The sequence below is a fragment of the Equus caballus genome, chromosome 9, assembly GCF_041296265.1.
Source record: "Equus caballus isolate H_3958 breed thoroughbred chromosome 9, TB-T2T, whole genome shotgun sequence".
Classification (NCBI taxonomy): Eukaryota; Metazoa; Chordata; class Mammalia; order Perissodactyla; family Equidae; genus Equus; species Equus caballus.
Genome location: NC_091692.1, coordinates 26,335,780 through 26,347,666, shown reverse-complemented (window position 1 = coordinate 26,347,666; position 11,887 = coordinate 26,335,780). Strand labels below are relative to the sequence as shown.

The following is an 11,887-nucleotide window of genomic DNA, read 5'->3' as shown; positions in this document are numbered from 1 at the left end:
TCTGGAGAGGACACCCATCCAACCCTCTTATTTGGAAGGAAGCAGAGGAGAAGCGTTCAAGTTCTTGGCACAGTGCTTCCTAACGCTTTGAAATCAGCCAATAAAAATTCATCCAACTTTACTTGCAATAGTTTTCATCACCAACTGAGTTTTTCTTTTATGTTCTAATATAAAATTATAGTGAGGAATATGCTTTTGCCAACTCCATCCACAGAGCCCCTCACAAGGGCACGCCCAGGAAGGACAGTGTCTTGACCGCTGTCCACGGCAGGTCAAGGAAGGCTACTGCAGAGGGCTCTCACCAGATTCTAAAGCTGCTCCTGGCATGTGGAGTCACCAGATATGATATGTGAGCTAATCAAGTCTACAGCAAAGGGTTTATGGAAATTCAAAGAACAAAGACTTAGATTCAAAGCCAAACGCTGGTGCATAATTTAAATCATTTTATTGATCAGCCTCTATTTCCTCTGTGGTAATAAAAACGTCTCCCAACAGGAAATCCATGCAGCTTATCTGTGGAGATCAACAAGGGATTGATGACCTATTGAGGGAAGTCTAGGAATTCAAAAAAGGCTTATTTTCTGCAGTTGTATTTACTTGGAGAGGAAAGAGCTGGCTAAAATAATTGAGGCTAAACATAAGTAATTAAAAGGAAATCACTGTTGGTTAAAAATATAAGTCACTTAGAAGGGGAAAAGCAAACTATAAAATTACAGTGTGAATGGCCTACAGTATAGGCAAAATCAGTATGATATCAATTATTTTTACTGAAATTAAAGACATTCATTATGATTGCAAAATAGGGATTCCCATTTATTAAAATGTAGGAAACTGATGTTTTCTTTGTAATTTAAAATTTTATAAATATATCTTTATTTGCTTTTTAGAATAGGTAATGCATGCATGTGTTAAAAATTTAGTGTCTGTAAGGTATGGGGCGATAAGTGAGTCTCCTGTTTCCTCAGGCTTCACCCTCCAGCGCCCCAGTCATCAGTGCAGGGATATTGTACGCATTGCCAAACACGTAGGGAAAGAGGTGGCAGAATCATGGGTCATATGTAAAGTGTTGGAATCAAGGTACCCTGGAGTAAGCAAGAAAGCTAGGAAGTGATGATTTGAAAGTAAAATGCTGGAAATTGAGATTTGTTATTAATTATGACTTAATTAAACCTTTACTATAAGACATGTATTTTCCTAAGCCCCTTATTTAGATTATTTTATTTAATTCTCCTAAAATTCCTAAAACTTATCCCTATTTTGGTGCCAAGCAAACAAAGACTCAGGAAAGTTACGTAACATGCTCCTGTTCGTGCAGCTAGGCAGATGTGAAATAGGAGTTTTAGCAAAATTAAAATGACCGCAAAGCACTTAATGGTTAGAAAATACTTCCAAAAAAGGAACTTTCCATAGGCTGAGTATTTTTCACACAGTGGGAATGTGATGGTTTTAAAACATATCTGCAAATTCGCAAACTGTCCTCCCATCAAGGGATGGAGGGTCTGCCCCTCCCCTTGAACCTGGATGGGCCTTTGTGACTCCATGAATTTAATAAGGTGGAAGTGACTCTGCGTGACACCTAACACTGGGCTAGGAAAGGCCACGGACCTTCCACCAGTTTCTCTAGGTAGAGCTCCGGCTGTCCCTGTCTCTCAGCCACAGTACCAGACACGTGAGAATGAAAGTTTTTGGCATAACTACTGCTTCAACTAGCCTCTAACTACAACCTTGTGAGAGACCTTGAGAATAACAGTAATAATAGTAGATTGATTGCTATTGTTTACACCACCGTTTTGAGTGGTTTGTTACGCTGTAGTACGTAACTGGAACAATGAGCAGCTATGGCAAGATTAATATCCAGAGATAAAATGGGATCTTGAGTCAAGTAGCACTTGATGGTACTTATCTGCCCTAGAGTTTGTTTTATCCACGCAGGTCCTTGCTAGAGGCATAGTAACAATAATTTAAATACCATTCTTTAAAAACTAGTATGTTCAAATTTCTATTATTTGGTACTGAGACCTTTTGCTTTTTGATTCTTTGTCTGTTCTACAGGTGACATCTGAAGTTAGTCCCCCCAGCAATGACTGACTTAGTTCTGTGGCTTCTCAGTTTGAATTGCTTGGTTGCTATGCTCTCATCTATGATTGTCGCCAGAGGCTGAGACTGACATTGTCCAGGAAGATCACTGCAGCATCAATAGCCATGTATTTCTTATAAAAGAGGTCAAATTGATGAAGGACTGTGACTGCATGGGACAAGGAGGGCTGCTGTGAAAGGCACAGACAATTTTTACGTGCCAGCTTTCCTTATATTTGTCTGTTTCGTTAATCATGCGTCCAACCCAGATCTCGGTAAAATAATGTGCAAGACAATTGTAAAGTTAGGCACTGGATTCTGACTCTGACCTCTTAGGATTTGGACTTTCTCTTATGTTCTCCTTGCTGATTTCATTCTTTCCCTATCTAGTATCCATCTTCACCTCAAGGCTGTGAGCCCCCAGCCTTTGAAAACATGGTTTACTTTCTTCATAGTCTCACACTTAACAGGTCGCTATTGAGGCAATGAGACAGTTTGCAGCTGGATTTTGAATAACAGTAAGAGGCAAGCGGTGCAGTGACACAGACAGAGATTGCACGATCTCTGGGTCCATCCCTTACATCCCCAGGAAGCTTTCAGGAATACAAAGTATGCATTAATTGAGGTACAAAGTATGCTCTCACTGAGCACTGAATCGCCATGATGTTAATTGGTATTGCAGTGGTTAAGATTATTGTCCCATGAAGTAAAAACCAGCTTGAGTTTATATGGACTCACAAATGAGACACTGGGGTACCCAGGAATCCAAGAATCTGAAAGTGGCTTAAGGAAGGGTCTGGAACCAGGCTCTGAGATGCTCTCTCTGTCTCTTGTCTCTGCTCCTCTCTGGGCATCTGCTTTCTCTCCTTTCACTGTGAGCCAGCTTTCTCTTTTTCCCAGTCATGTCATAGAAAATGTGACAATCCCCAGCTCCAGAGTTTCTCTAATATCTTACTAGTATTCTTGGAGGCGGCACAAGCCTGGTTCATTTCTGTAGTGGCAGCTATGGCTACGGTCTTCACCACCAACCCCTCAACTAATGAAAGGCTTTGAGAGAATCTCAAAGGCTTTGAAAACTAGCAGAGTCGGGGGAGGCTCTATACTTTGGGGAAGCTCATAGTCACATTGTTCCTATACAGTGGCAGCTATGGGAGGCAGGAGATAACCAGGAATACTGAGAGGCTAGAGTTCCGGAGAGCCCAAACCTAAAAGTTGGGGTTGTCTATATGTGCAGTTCCATCCTGTGGGAAGAGAGGGCCTGGCAGGAGGAGGTCTGAGCACAAAGAGCAGGGGAGCAGTAGCAACTCATCTTTCATAGTTGGCAAACGGCTATCAGGAAGATCATCTTGACTTTCTCTCTCCCTATTGACCTTATCAGTAGCAGATGTTGGAAGTGCATGAGGAACAAAGGATGGAGAAGCAGCTTGGAGGGGTAAGCATTTCCTTCTTGTCTGATCTGCCAATCTCAACAAATTCCTTAGTCCTACTGTATAAACATGGCTGCCACAAGCCCACTCTTGGGATTAAGGGTATGTTTGTATGAGTGGGGAGGGATTCTGAGAGATGTAACCTTCAATAGATAAGCCAAGAGGAATCAATTGCTGGTGCTATTTCTCTAATAAAAATGGATGGGGAATTCCTGGTTAAGCAGGTTTCTTTGCGACAACACATTTCTGAGCTGAATATACTCACGTTCAACGTGAAAGTCAATGAATGTCAAAAGAAGGGGTGTTAGTATACCCTGTTTCCCAAATTTCTTTGACTAATAAACTTTTTAGTTTTGAGCAACTTATAGGTTCCACAAGACAGAATTTGAGAAGTATTTTAGTGTTTTGCGTTTGGGATCTCCCATGCAAATTTACAAAGGGAACATTCAGCAAACATAATCACATCAGAAGCTCTCTTCCAGGGGCTCTGGCCTAAACATTTTGTCAGCAGGCTAATCTGCTAATTCTGGCGCCACCTTCTACAGGATCATCAGCAGCGAGGCACAGCTCTTGGAAGCCGGCAATCACTCAGAAGCAAGGAGACAGTTTCCTAATCAATGTCCCTCTCTACAGACCAGCTACTGTCCAAGTCTAGACACAGTCCAGATACTGATTTTACTTTGTTCTACCTAACACCCAATCTGTTACCTAGAAATCTGAGGCACTTGGCTGTCCTGTGACTCATGCAAACATGGAATGCCTCCACATTATGAACTGATCAAGTCCAAAGCCTGGGCCCACCTCCTACTTGGGCTGAAGACACCCAGAAAGAGATGAGGGGAGGCCTCATCTTCCTGGAGCCTCCTGTTTTACTCTCAGGAGGCTGAGCAGTGGAACATCCCTCATGATATGCAGACTTTTTATACTCTGATGACTAGCAAACACTGTGCTCCGTAAAACTGACTCACTTCTCAAACTCTGGGTGCCTCCTACTCTCTCAGGAATGATTCCACCAGCCTCCTCATTACGGGCCTTATTTATATGTGCTCTGACAATATTGCTGGTTCCTTTTTTAATGAGTTTAAATAGATATCTCCAGATGAAGTATTTGCCTTTGCAATACATATGCCTATGAACCTCCTACACACCTTATAATTCCTGCAGTTTTCCATGTGTGGGTATCTGAAATTAAAGCATTCTGCCTGTTCTTTTCTTGAAATTTTCTTCATTAGCTTAAAATCTCTATGGCCTCTTCACTCAACATACATTCATCAAAATACCATGAGTGTTGCAAATATCTCTGTTGACACCTATGTTTGCCTGTTGACATGTTTCTAGGGCTGCTTTCTGACTGCTTTCTCTCCCTCTCATTGTTGCCACGTAGGTCCCTCCAATGAGGGTTAGACACACTGATCCTCCTGCCCTGTGTTCTGATTACGTGCCCAGCCCATGCCTCTCACTTCCACACACGCTGTCCCTTTGCCTGGAATGCTCTTTCCTAACCCCTCCCTTCCTAAGCAATTTTGTTCAAGTGAGGTAGTTTACCACAAAAATTTTGATTATCTTACACCACGTGGAACATAAACATGCATTCCAGACACTGAGCCTACCAAGGCCAGCCCTGTGCATCTGGGCCTGTTCTGAAAACGTCCTGCACAGGGATGGAGACAGCTTGGGGCTGACGAAGGCTTTGTGATCATGAACTCCCAGTTCCTTCAGAGATATGAGTATAGTGACATGAACACAGGCTTTAAGTGATGAATGCCCACCTAAACTCTGCTCAAAGTCACTGGATAACGGAAGCTTTAGAAATTTAGAAATAAGCTTTATTTCTCGCAAATTTGGTTGCAGACAAAGCACCTCTCAGACTTACAGGGTCAAAAAGGCAGTTGGTTGAGACACTCGTTTGAATTAGTGCAAACCAGAAAACAATTAAAATGACTGCTATGTTAAAGATCTGATGCATAACTTTGAATAAAGTTGTGGCTGCTATTTGGCTTTTTAAATTACTTGAGTAATTAACAGCAGTGTATATTTGTCACAAAAAGGAAAACAAGGGTGGTGCATTCCTCAAGCATGGGCAGTTTTCCCTTGAGTGTGGTAACCGACCATATTTTGTGGTAGCAATCAAATATTCTACTTGATGGCAGAGGCCATCAGTGGAGAAAGAGCACTAAACAGATTCTCAGACTTCTTCTCAGTCTGGTGAGAACTTGTATGAGAGAGTGGACAGGGGCCAAATCAATAAAGAGGACTACACATTGACTGAACAGAATGGATGCTCTACAGTCAGGAGTTTCCATTTCAGACAAATGCGAGGCTAAAGTGAAGTCAAGCGAAAGTAAGACTGAGGGGTCAGCCCAGTGGCGCAGCAGTTAAGTTTGCACGTTCCGGCCCTGGGGTTTGCTGCTTCGGATCCTGGTGAAGACCCATACACCACCTGTCAAGCCATTCTGTGGCAGGCATCCCACATATAAAGCAGAGGAAGATGGGCACAGATGTTAGCTCAGGGCCAGTCTTCCTCAGCAAAAAGAGGAGGATTGGCGGCAGATGTTAGCTCATGGTTAATCTTCCTCACACACACAAAAAAAGTAAGATTGAAAAGGAAGTCTGTTGCTAGAAAGGTGAGGAAATAATGAGAAGGATTTATGGGAAGATTAGATGCACGAATAGATTAATGTCCACTGCAAAGAATTTGAGGGGAGATTTCTCGGGGATGCTGGGTGAGGTAACATAAATCCATAAGCAGGTATAAGGAACTCCTTGACTTGATATATCAGGCAAGAACTTCGCTCCTGCTAGCTCGACTATTGTGGCATCTCAGTCAGAGGCCAGTCTCTAGCGGCTCAGCTCTGGGTCACTACATGGCCATTCTCTTCAGAGCTCAATTGCTTCAAATTCTAATTATGAAACTATTTGGTCATCAATCGTGGTGTTATATTGATTTAATAAGGAAAAACAATAATTCCTTCCTTCAGCTCGTTAGAGCCCATCTGGAATTGCCTCTTGAAAGACTTTTCTCAAGATCAGCTACCAAAATCTCATAATTTCACCCTGGAGAAAGGAGACTTCATTATTGCTAATTTAAACTGGTAGGATTTTACACATTTGCAATTCCTATTCCACTAATCTCCACAGAAATTGGAAAGAGACTGAATTGTGGCGTCCAAGAAACCTGAATGCATGCAAATTCAGTAGTTGTGATGAACAAAAAATGTGCGGCGGACCCTTAGTGACACAAGTAATGAGATGCACACTGAGGTAACTCAAGCCAGGAACCAGCAAGGAAAAAATGGAGGAAGCTGCATGTGACTCTCACATACGTCTAACTTCAGGACTGGAACATCCAAGCAAGAACTTGAAAGTAATTAGGCAGATGATTTAAAACTGATTCAGGATTCCAAACTTATCTATGCATCTAGTCCACTAGTTCAAGCTTAAAAATTCTTAGTTAACAAAAAAGGAAGAAAAAAAATCTGTTGTCTGCTAATAATTATCATCATTGCAAAAAGAACTGTTAGCATCTGAAATTGCCAAGTAACTTTAGATACAAAGGGAAAAAATGAGAATCATAGTTACCGTCACTTGAAGGGCTGCGACACCTCCTTTAGGAGGAGTGTGAGGCTGTCCAGTTAGGTTACGAAGCCGACCTCACGGAAATGCAAGCAGGAGCACTGCTCCCCGTCCAGTGCTCCATCTGCTATCATCTTTCTGACTCCTGCAAAGAGGAGAGCTCTTCTCAATATGCCGGAGAAGTCACTTGAAGCTTACTCATGCTCTGTTCAGATGCCATTTCCTAAAAGGGAATGATTTCCTTTGAGTCAAAGAGAAAGATATTCAAATTTTATTGCTAAGTGACTTAGTGATGTACTTAAAATTTTGGTCCTGAATCTCTCATTAGTAAGGTAATGCTTTCCTTACAGGGCTGCTGTGAGGACTCAATTAGATAAGATTACTGAAGCCTCTACCACAGTGCCTGGCTCAGCAAACCCTCAGTGCATGTGTTTCCTCCCCCAGATTAATTTGCTTAAGGGTAAACCCTTCATATCAGCTATAACATGTTTTAGAGATAAAATATCCCAAATAATAGACTACTGATAAATATATAAACCGAAGCCTTAAACTATAAGGGTAAGTTTTTAAAAAATTATTTGGCCTTAAACTATAAGGGTGAGTTTTAAAAAATTATTAAATCATCTTGGAGAACAGCCTTAACTGTGCTATCTTCCTCCCTAATTAAGATATCGCCATTGTTGGATTTTAAGTTTGCCTTACTTCCAGGAATGAGACAGTTTGGCATAAACTTTGTTTTGATAATTTGAGAGATCCTGCCTGGCATACAGATACAGGCTCTGAATTTTTTAAAGCCATTCAAGCAAACGTTTCATCTACCGAAGCAAACTTGAAATTCCCCAGCCTATTATTATCTTAACTCTAGAACACATGAATTAAAGGATTTAGGTTGAATGCAAATTGGATTTCTCCTACTACATTACATGTATCCAATTGACATTTCTCCTGTCGATTCTATTAGTGGAAATGCCATGGGTACCAATGCTATTGTTGCTTTTAGTACACATTCTAGGAGACGATCGGATGCAGAAATGCAAATGAACTTCAATTATCTCCCCAAATACAAAGAGTCTATGAGTACAGATTGTGCCTTGATATTTTTACTATGTCATAGTGGCTACTGTTTTGGGTTTTTTTTAGATTTCTTTTTTATTTTTTTCCTTTTTCTCCCCAAAGCCCCCCAGTACATAGTTGTATATTCTTCGTTGTGGGTCCTTCTAGTTGTGGCATGTGGGACGCTGCCTCAGTGTGGTTTGATGAGCAGTGCCATGTCCGCGCCCAGGATTCGAACCAATGAAACACTGGGCCGCCTGCAGCGGAGCCCACGAACTTAACTACTCGGCCACGGGGCCAGCCCCAATGGCTACTGTTTTTCAACAGTACTGATACTTAATTGTCGGGTGGATCTAAGACTGTGCCTCTGTGTCACCATGACATCATTGGGATAAACACAGAGGCAAAAGGTTTGCACAAGGCACAGGGTTTGTAATACCTACTCTCTCCACCCAGTGATTCCTTGGTACATTGAGCAGTCAGTGATCTTGCCTCAGATTCTCTACTCACTACTAATGGGAAAATAAAATTAGGGACGTAAAGATGGGAGGGATGGCGGTGTTCTCAGAGATTCATTCTTTGATGGACAGTTGAGGAAAGTGAGGTTGAATAAATGTTAGGCTAAGGCGACACTGTGTTTTCCAGGCAGGTTGAACTTCACCCAAGCACTCACTCTCCCAGGACTACAGTGTTGACATGAGGAAGCCACCCGCTGTGCACTTGAGTCTTCGCAGTCTCCTGGGTGGGTTCTTGTCCCTTTCTGTGCCTTCTTCCGAGTTAAGATGTGAGCCCATTTAACATTCTACATACTATCTCGGTGATCTCTCTTCACTCCCTTAACTTCAAATATCTTCTCAGTGCAAACACACCCCAAGTACTCATTTCTAGCCCTGAGCTTGACCAACCATCTTCCAAGCTGAATACACCACGAAAGCCCTACACACTCCAGCTGTCAAATGTTCCTCATGGTGTCCTTGATAACCTCTGAGCTGTTCCAGCCTCCACTACTTTATCTGTGCCTTCATTCTCTCCGATAGGTTTTTCTCCACATCCCACTTGTTGAAGTCTTACATAGACCTCTGTCTAGGTTAAGTCTCACTTTTTCCAGAAAGGAGTCCCAAATGTTCCTGCTTCCACCATTCTTACCAGCCACACCTATACTGCTATTATAGCAGCTTCCTTCTGTATTAAATCCGTGGTGCAAAAACAATGACAAACAAACGCATAGCATTGGAGATTGGATTGGCGGTTACCACAGGGGGAGGAGAGAGGGGGAAGGGCAAAAGGGGTGATTAGGCTCACATGTGAGGAGATGGACTATAATTAGTTTTTGGGTGGTGAGCATGATGTAATCTACAAAGAATTTGAAATATATTACGATCTGAAAGCTACCTATTGTTATAATCCAATGTTACTGAAATTAAAAAAAATTTAAAAATGTTTTAAAAACCCAAAAAGTAAAAAAATAAAAAAAATAAATTTGTGGTGCAGAGCACCAGAACAGAGATGGGTCAAGCTTCTGCACAGCCTGGCATCAAATACAAGCATAAGCAACTGGTTCACTGAGGTACTTACTCTGGATTATATAGCATCATAAGGAAAATTATTACTCAAAGTTGTATAAAAGTTAGGAAGAAAATGAAATTATTAACTAAAATCCATTCATGCCTGAGCTACTTGAAGAATACTGTTTCTGACTATTGATTATTTACTTGAAAACTAAAGATATTTCATTGCTTACAGAATGCAATCTAACTGGGCCACTGATACTGACCCAGTTCTCTTCTCTTTTCTGTTTAAATTGCTTTGAATTCACTGGTAATATGAACCTTAGTAAACAGATCAATATGAAGTCTCTGTTTCTATTGATTTGTCAGAGAACTGTTCTGGTAAATTATCAGTCATTATAATTGAAATAACTTTAAAGGACAATTATTTCTTTATGTATTTTTAAAGATAGTTTATAATATGTTAAGTATCTTAAACTAGTTTGTGGTTAATTCAATCAAAATTACTTACCTTAAGAAGAAATGTAAGAAATCAATAAATCCAACATTAGAGTTTGACATTAAATAAGACCTCATTTCAAAATATGTGATTAAATGTTCTAATAAAGACACTCGTAACTCAGATAACATTGAGTCATGACACGGTCCAGTCAATAACTGTGAAGGGTCTAAAATTTTACCTCACTTGCCAGCTAATAAGTTAGGCTGCCAGTTTCATGGATGCTGGCAGATGACACAAGACTCCTGTATCAGAGACAAAAGCAATTTATTACTCACAGTAATAGCAACCGACAAAGTATGAGCATTTTCATTAACTACCCCACTATGAAGAAGGCATTGCTTCTTCATCCTGCACATGCAGTGGGGCAGGTAGTGGGAGATGACCTCCAAGCTTAGGAAACCCAAGTCTTTTATAATGGGCAACAAGCCTGTCTGAACTTTTCCCTGGAGGGAGACATTATCTTTCTTATAGTGGATGGTAAAGAACCTGCCGTTTGCCTGAAAGGAGACATAATTTCTACATTCCAAGACAGTTCACTTTACAAACAATTTCAAAGATAGTCTGGAATAAATACAGTCAGTATCTCTGCCTGCAAGACATGCAGAAACACAAAAGAACCATGGAGAATGTACTAACAGGTACATTTGAAGATATTAAAAATTTGAGAGTAACTTTCTTAATTAGAGTCACTCAATTTGAGTTAAGTAAAATTTTATCCGTGTGCTTAAATACTTTAGTGAAGGAAAAATTTTCACATCTTTTGAGGAAATTCTTCTTACCATTCGGACTTTCCATTTTTGTCCTTTACCTGATAAAGGGGAAAGCCCAGCATGCCCTATGTCATGATGGATCTCAAAAGGCAGCCACTCACACCCCTAAATTCCAGAGCCAAAAAAACAAAATGAGTTGGAACAAGCCTGATTGTTTTGCAGCCTAGAGTACCGCTGCCCTGGAAGATGGATTGTTTTGGAGTTTTCTGGAATGGAACATTTTACCCCTCTCCTTCCTCTCTGGCACTTCTCCGTCTTCTACTCACCGGCCCAGTCTTTATAAAAACGTGTACCATCACATATGTGCTACCATGAACTCAATTGTTCTACATCATGCTCTATATCTTATTTTTGTGACATATCCAGATATAATCACTCAACAATATATCCAGATATCTTGTCAATACGTATCAATCCAGCACACACCTTTTTACAAATATATGGTATTCTATTATATAGATGCACTTAAAATTTAATCAATTTCCTATTGATAGAATTAAGGAAGTTCCTACTCTTTGGTTATTGTAAGTAATGCCACAATGAATATCTTTGAACATATTTTTGCACACGTTTCTCTAATTTCCATAAAACTTAAGTGACATTTAAATTCAACTATAAACATAAATTATCATTATTAGTAATTACTTCTATAGACACAAAAAATAAGTCAAAGCAACCAGTTTCCAAAATTGTTCAATATTATTTTCTAGTGACAAATATGCAATGCTTTGTTTTGCATATGTAAGGTTTTGGTTAACTTTATCCTGAAACGACTTCTTTCCAAATAGCATTTGTTTTTTCCTCCAGAGGAACTATGACAGGAAAAGAATATTGAACTAAATGCATCATTTGTCTCCTCTCATTTGCAACTTTAAAAGTCAGATAGTAATTAGTTGAATCACTGTTTTTGCATTGGATTAAAAACAAACAAAAACGAATTCAGAGTCAATGCAGATACATACATGATAACACCTTATC

At 40.3% G+C, this 11,887-nt stretch overlaps 1 long non-coding RNA gene across 1 annotated transcript; it reads right to left on the bottom strand.

The window, feature by feature from the left end:
* Positions 1-426: 426 nt before the first annotated feature.
* Positions 427-7,299, bottom strand: LOC138915392 (uncharacterized). Its single transcript, XR_011421285.1, has 2 exons — positions 7,083-7,299; positions 427-513 (listed from the first exon to the last, which is right to left on the bottom strand). It is a non-coding gene; the product is annotated as an uncharacterized lncRNA (long non-coding RNA).
* Between the last annotated feature and the right edge of the window lie 4,588 nt (positions 7,300-11,887).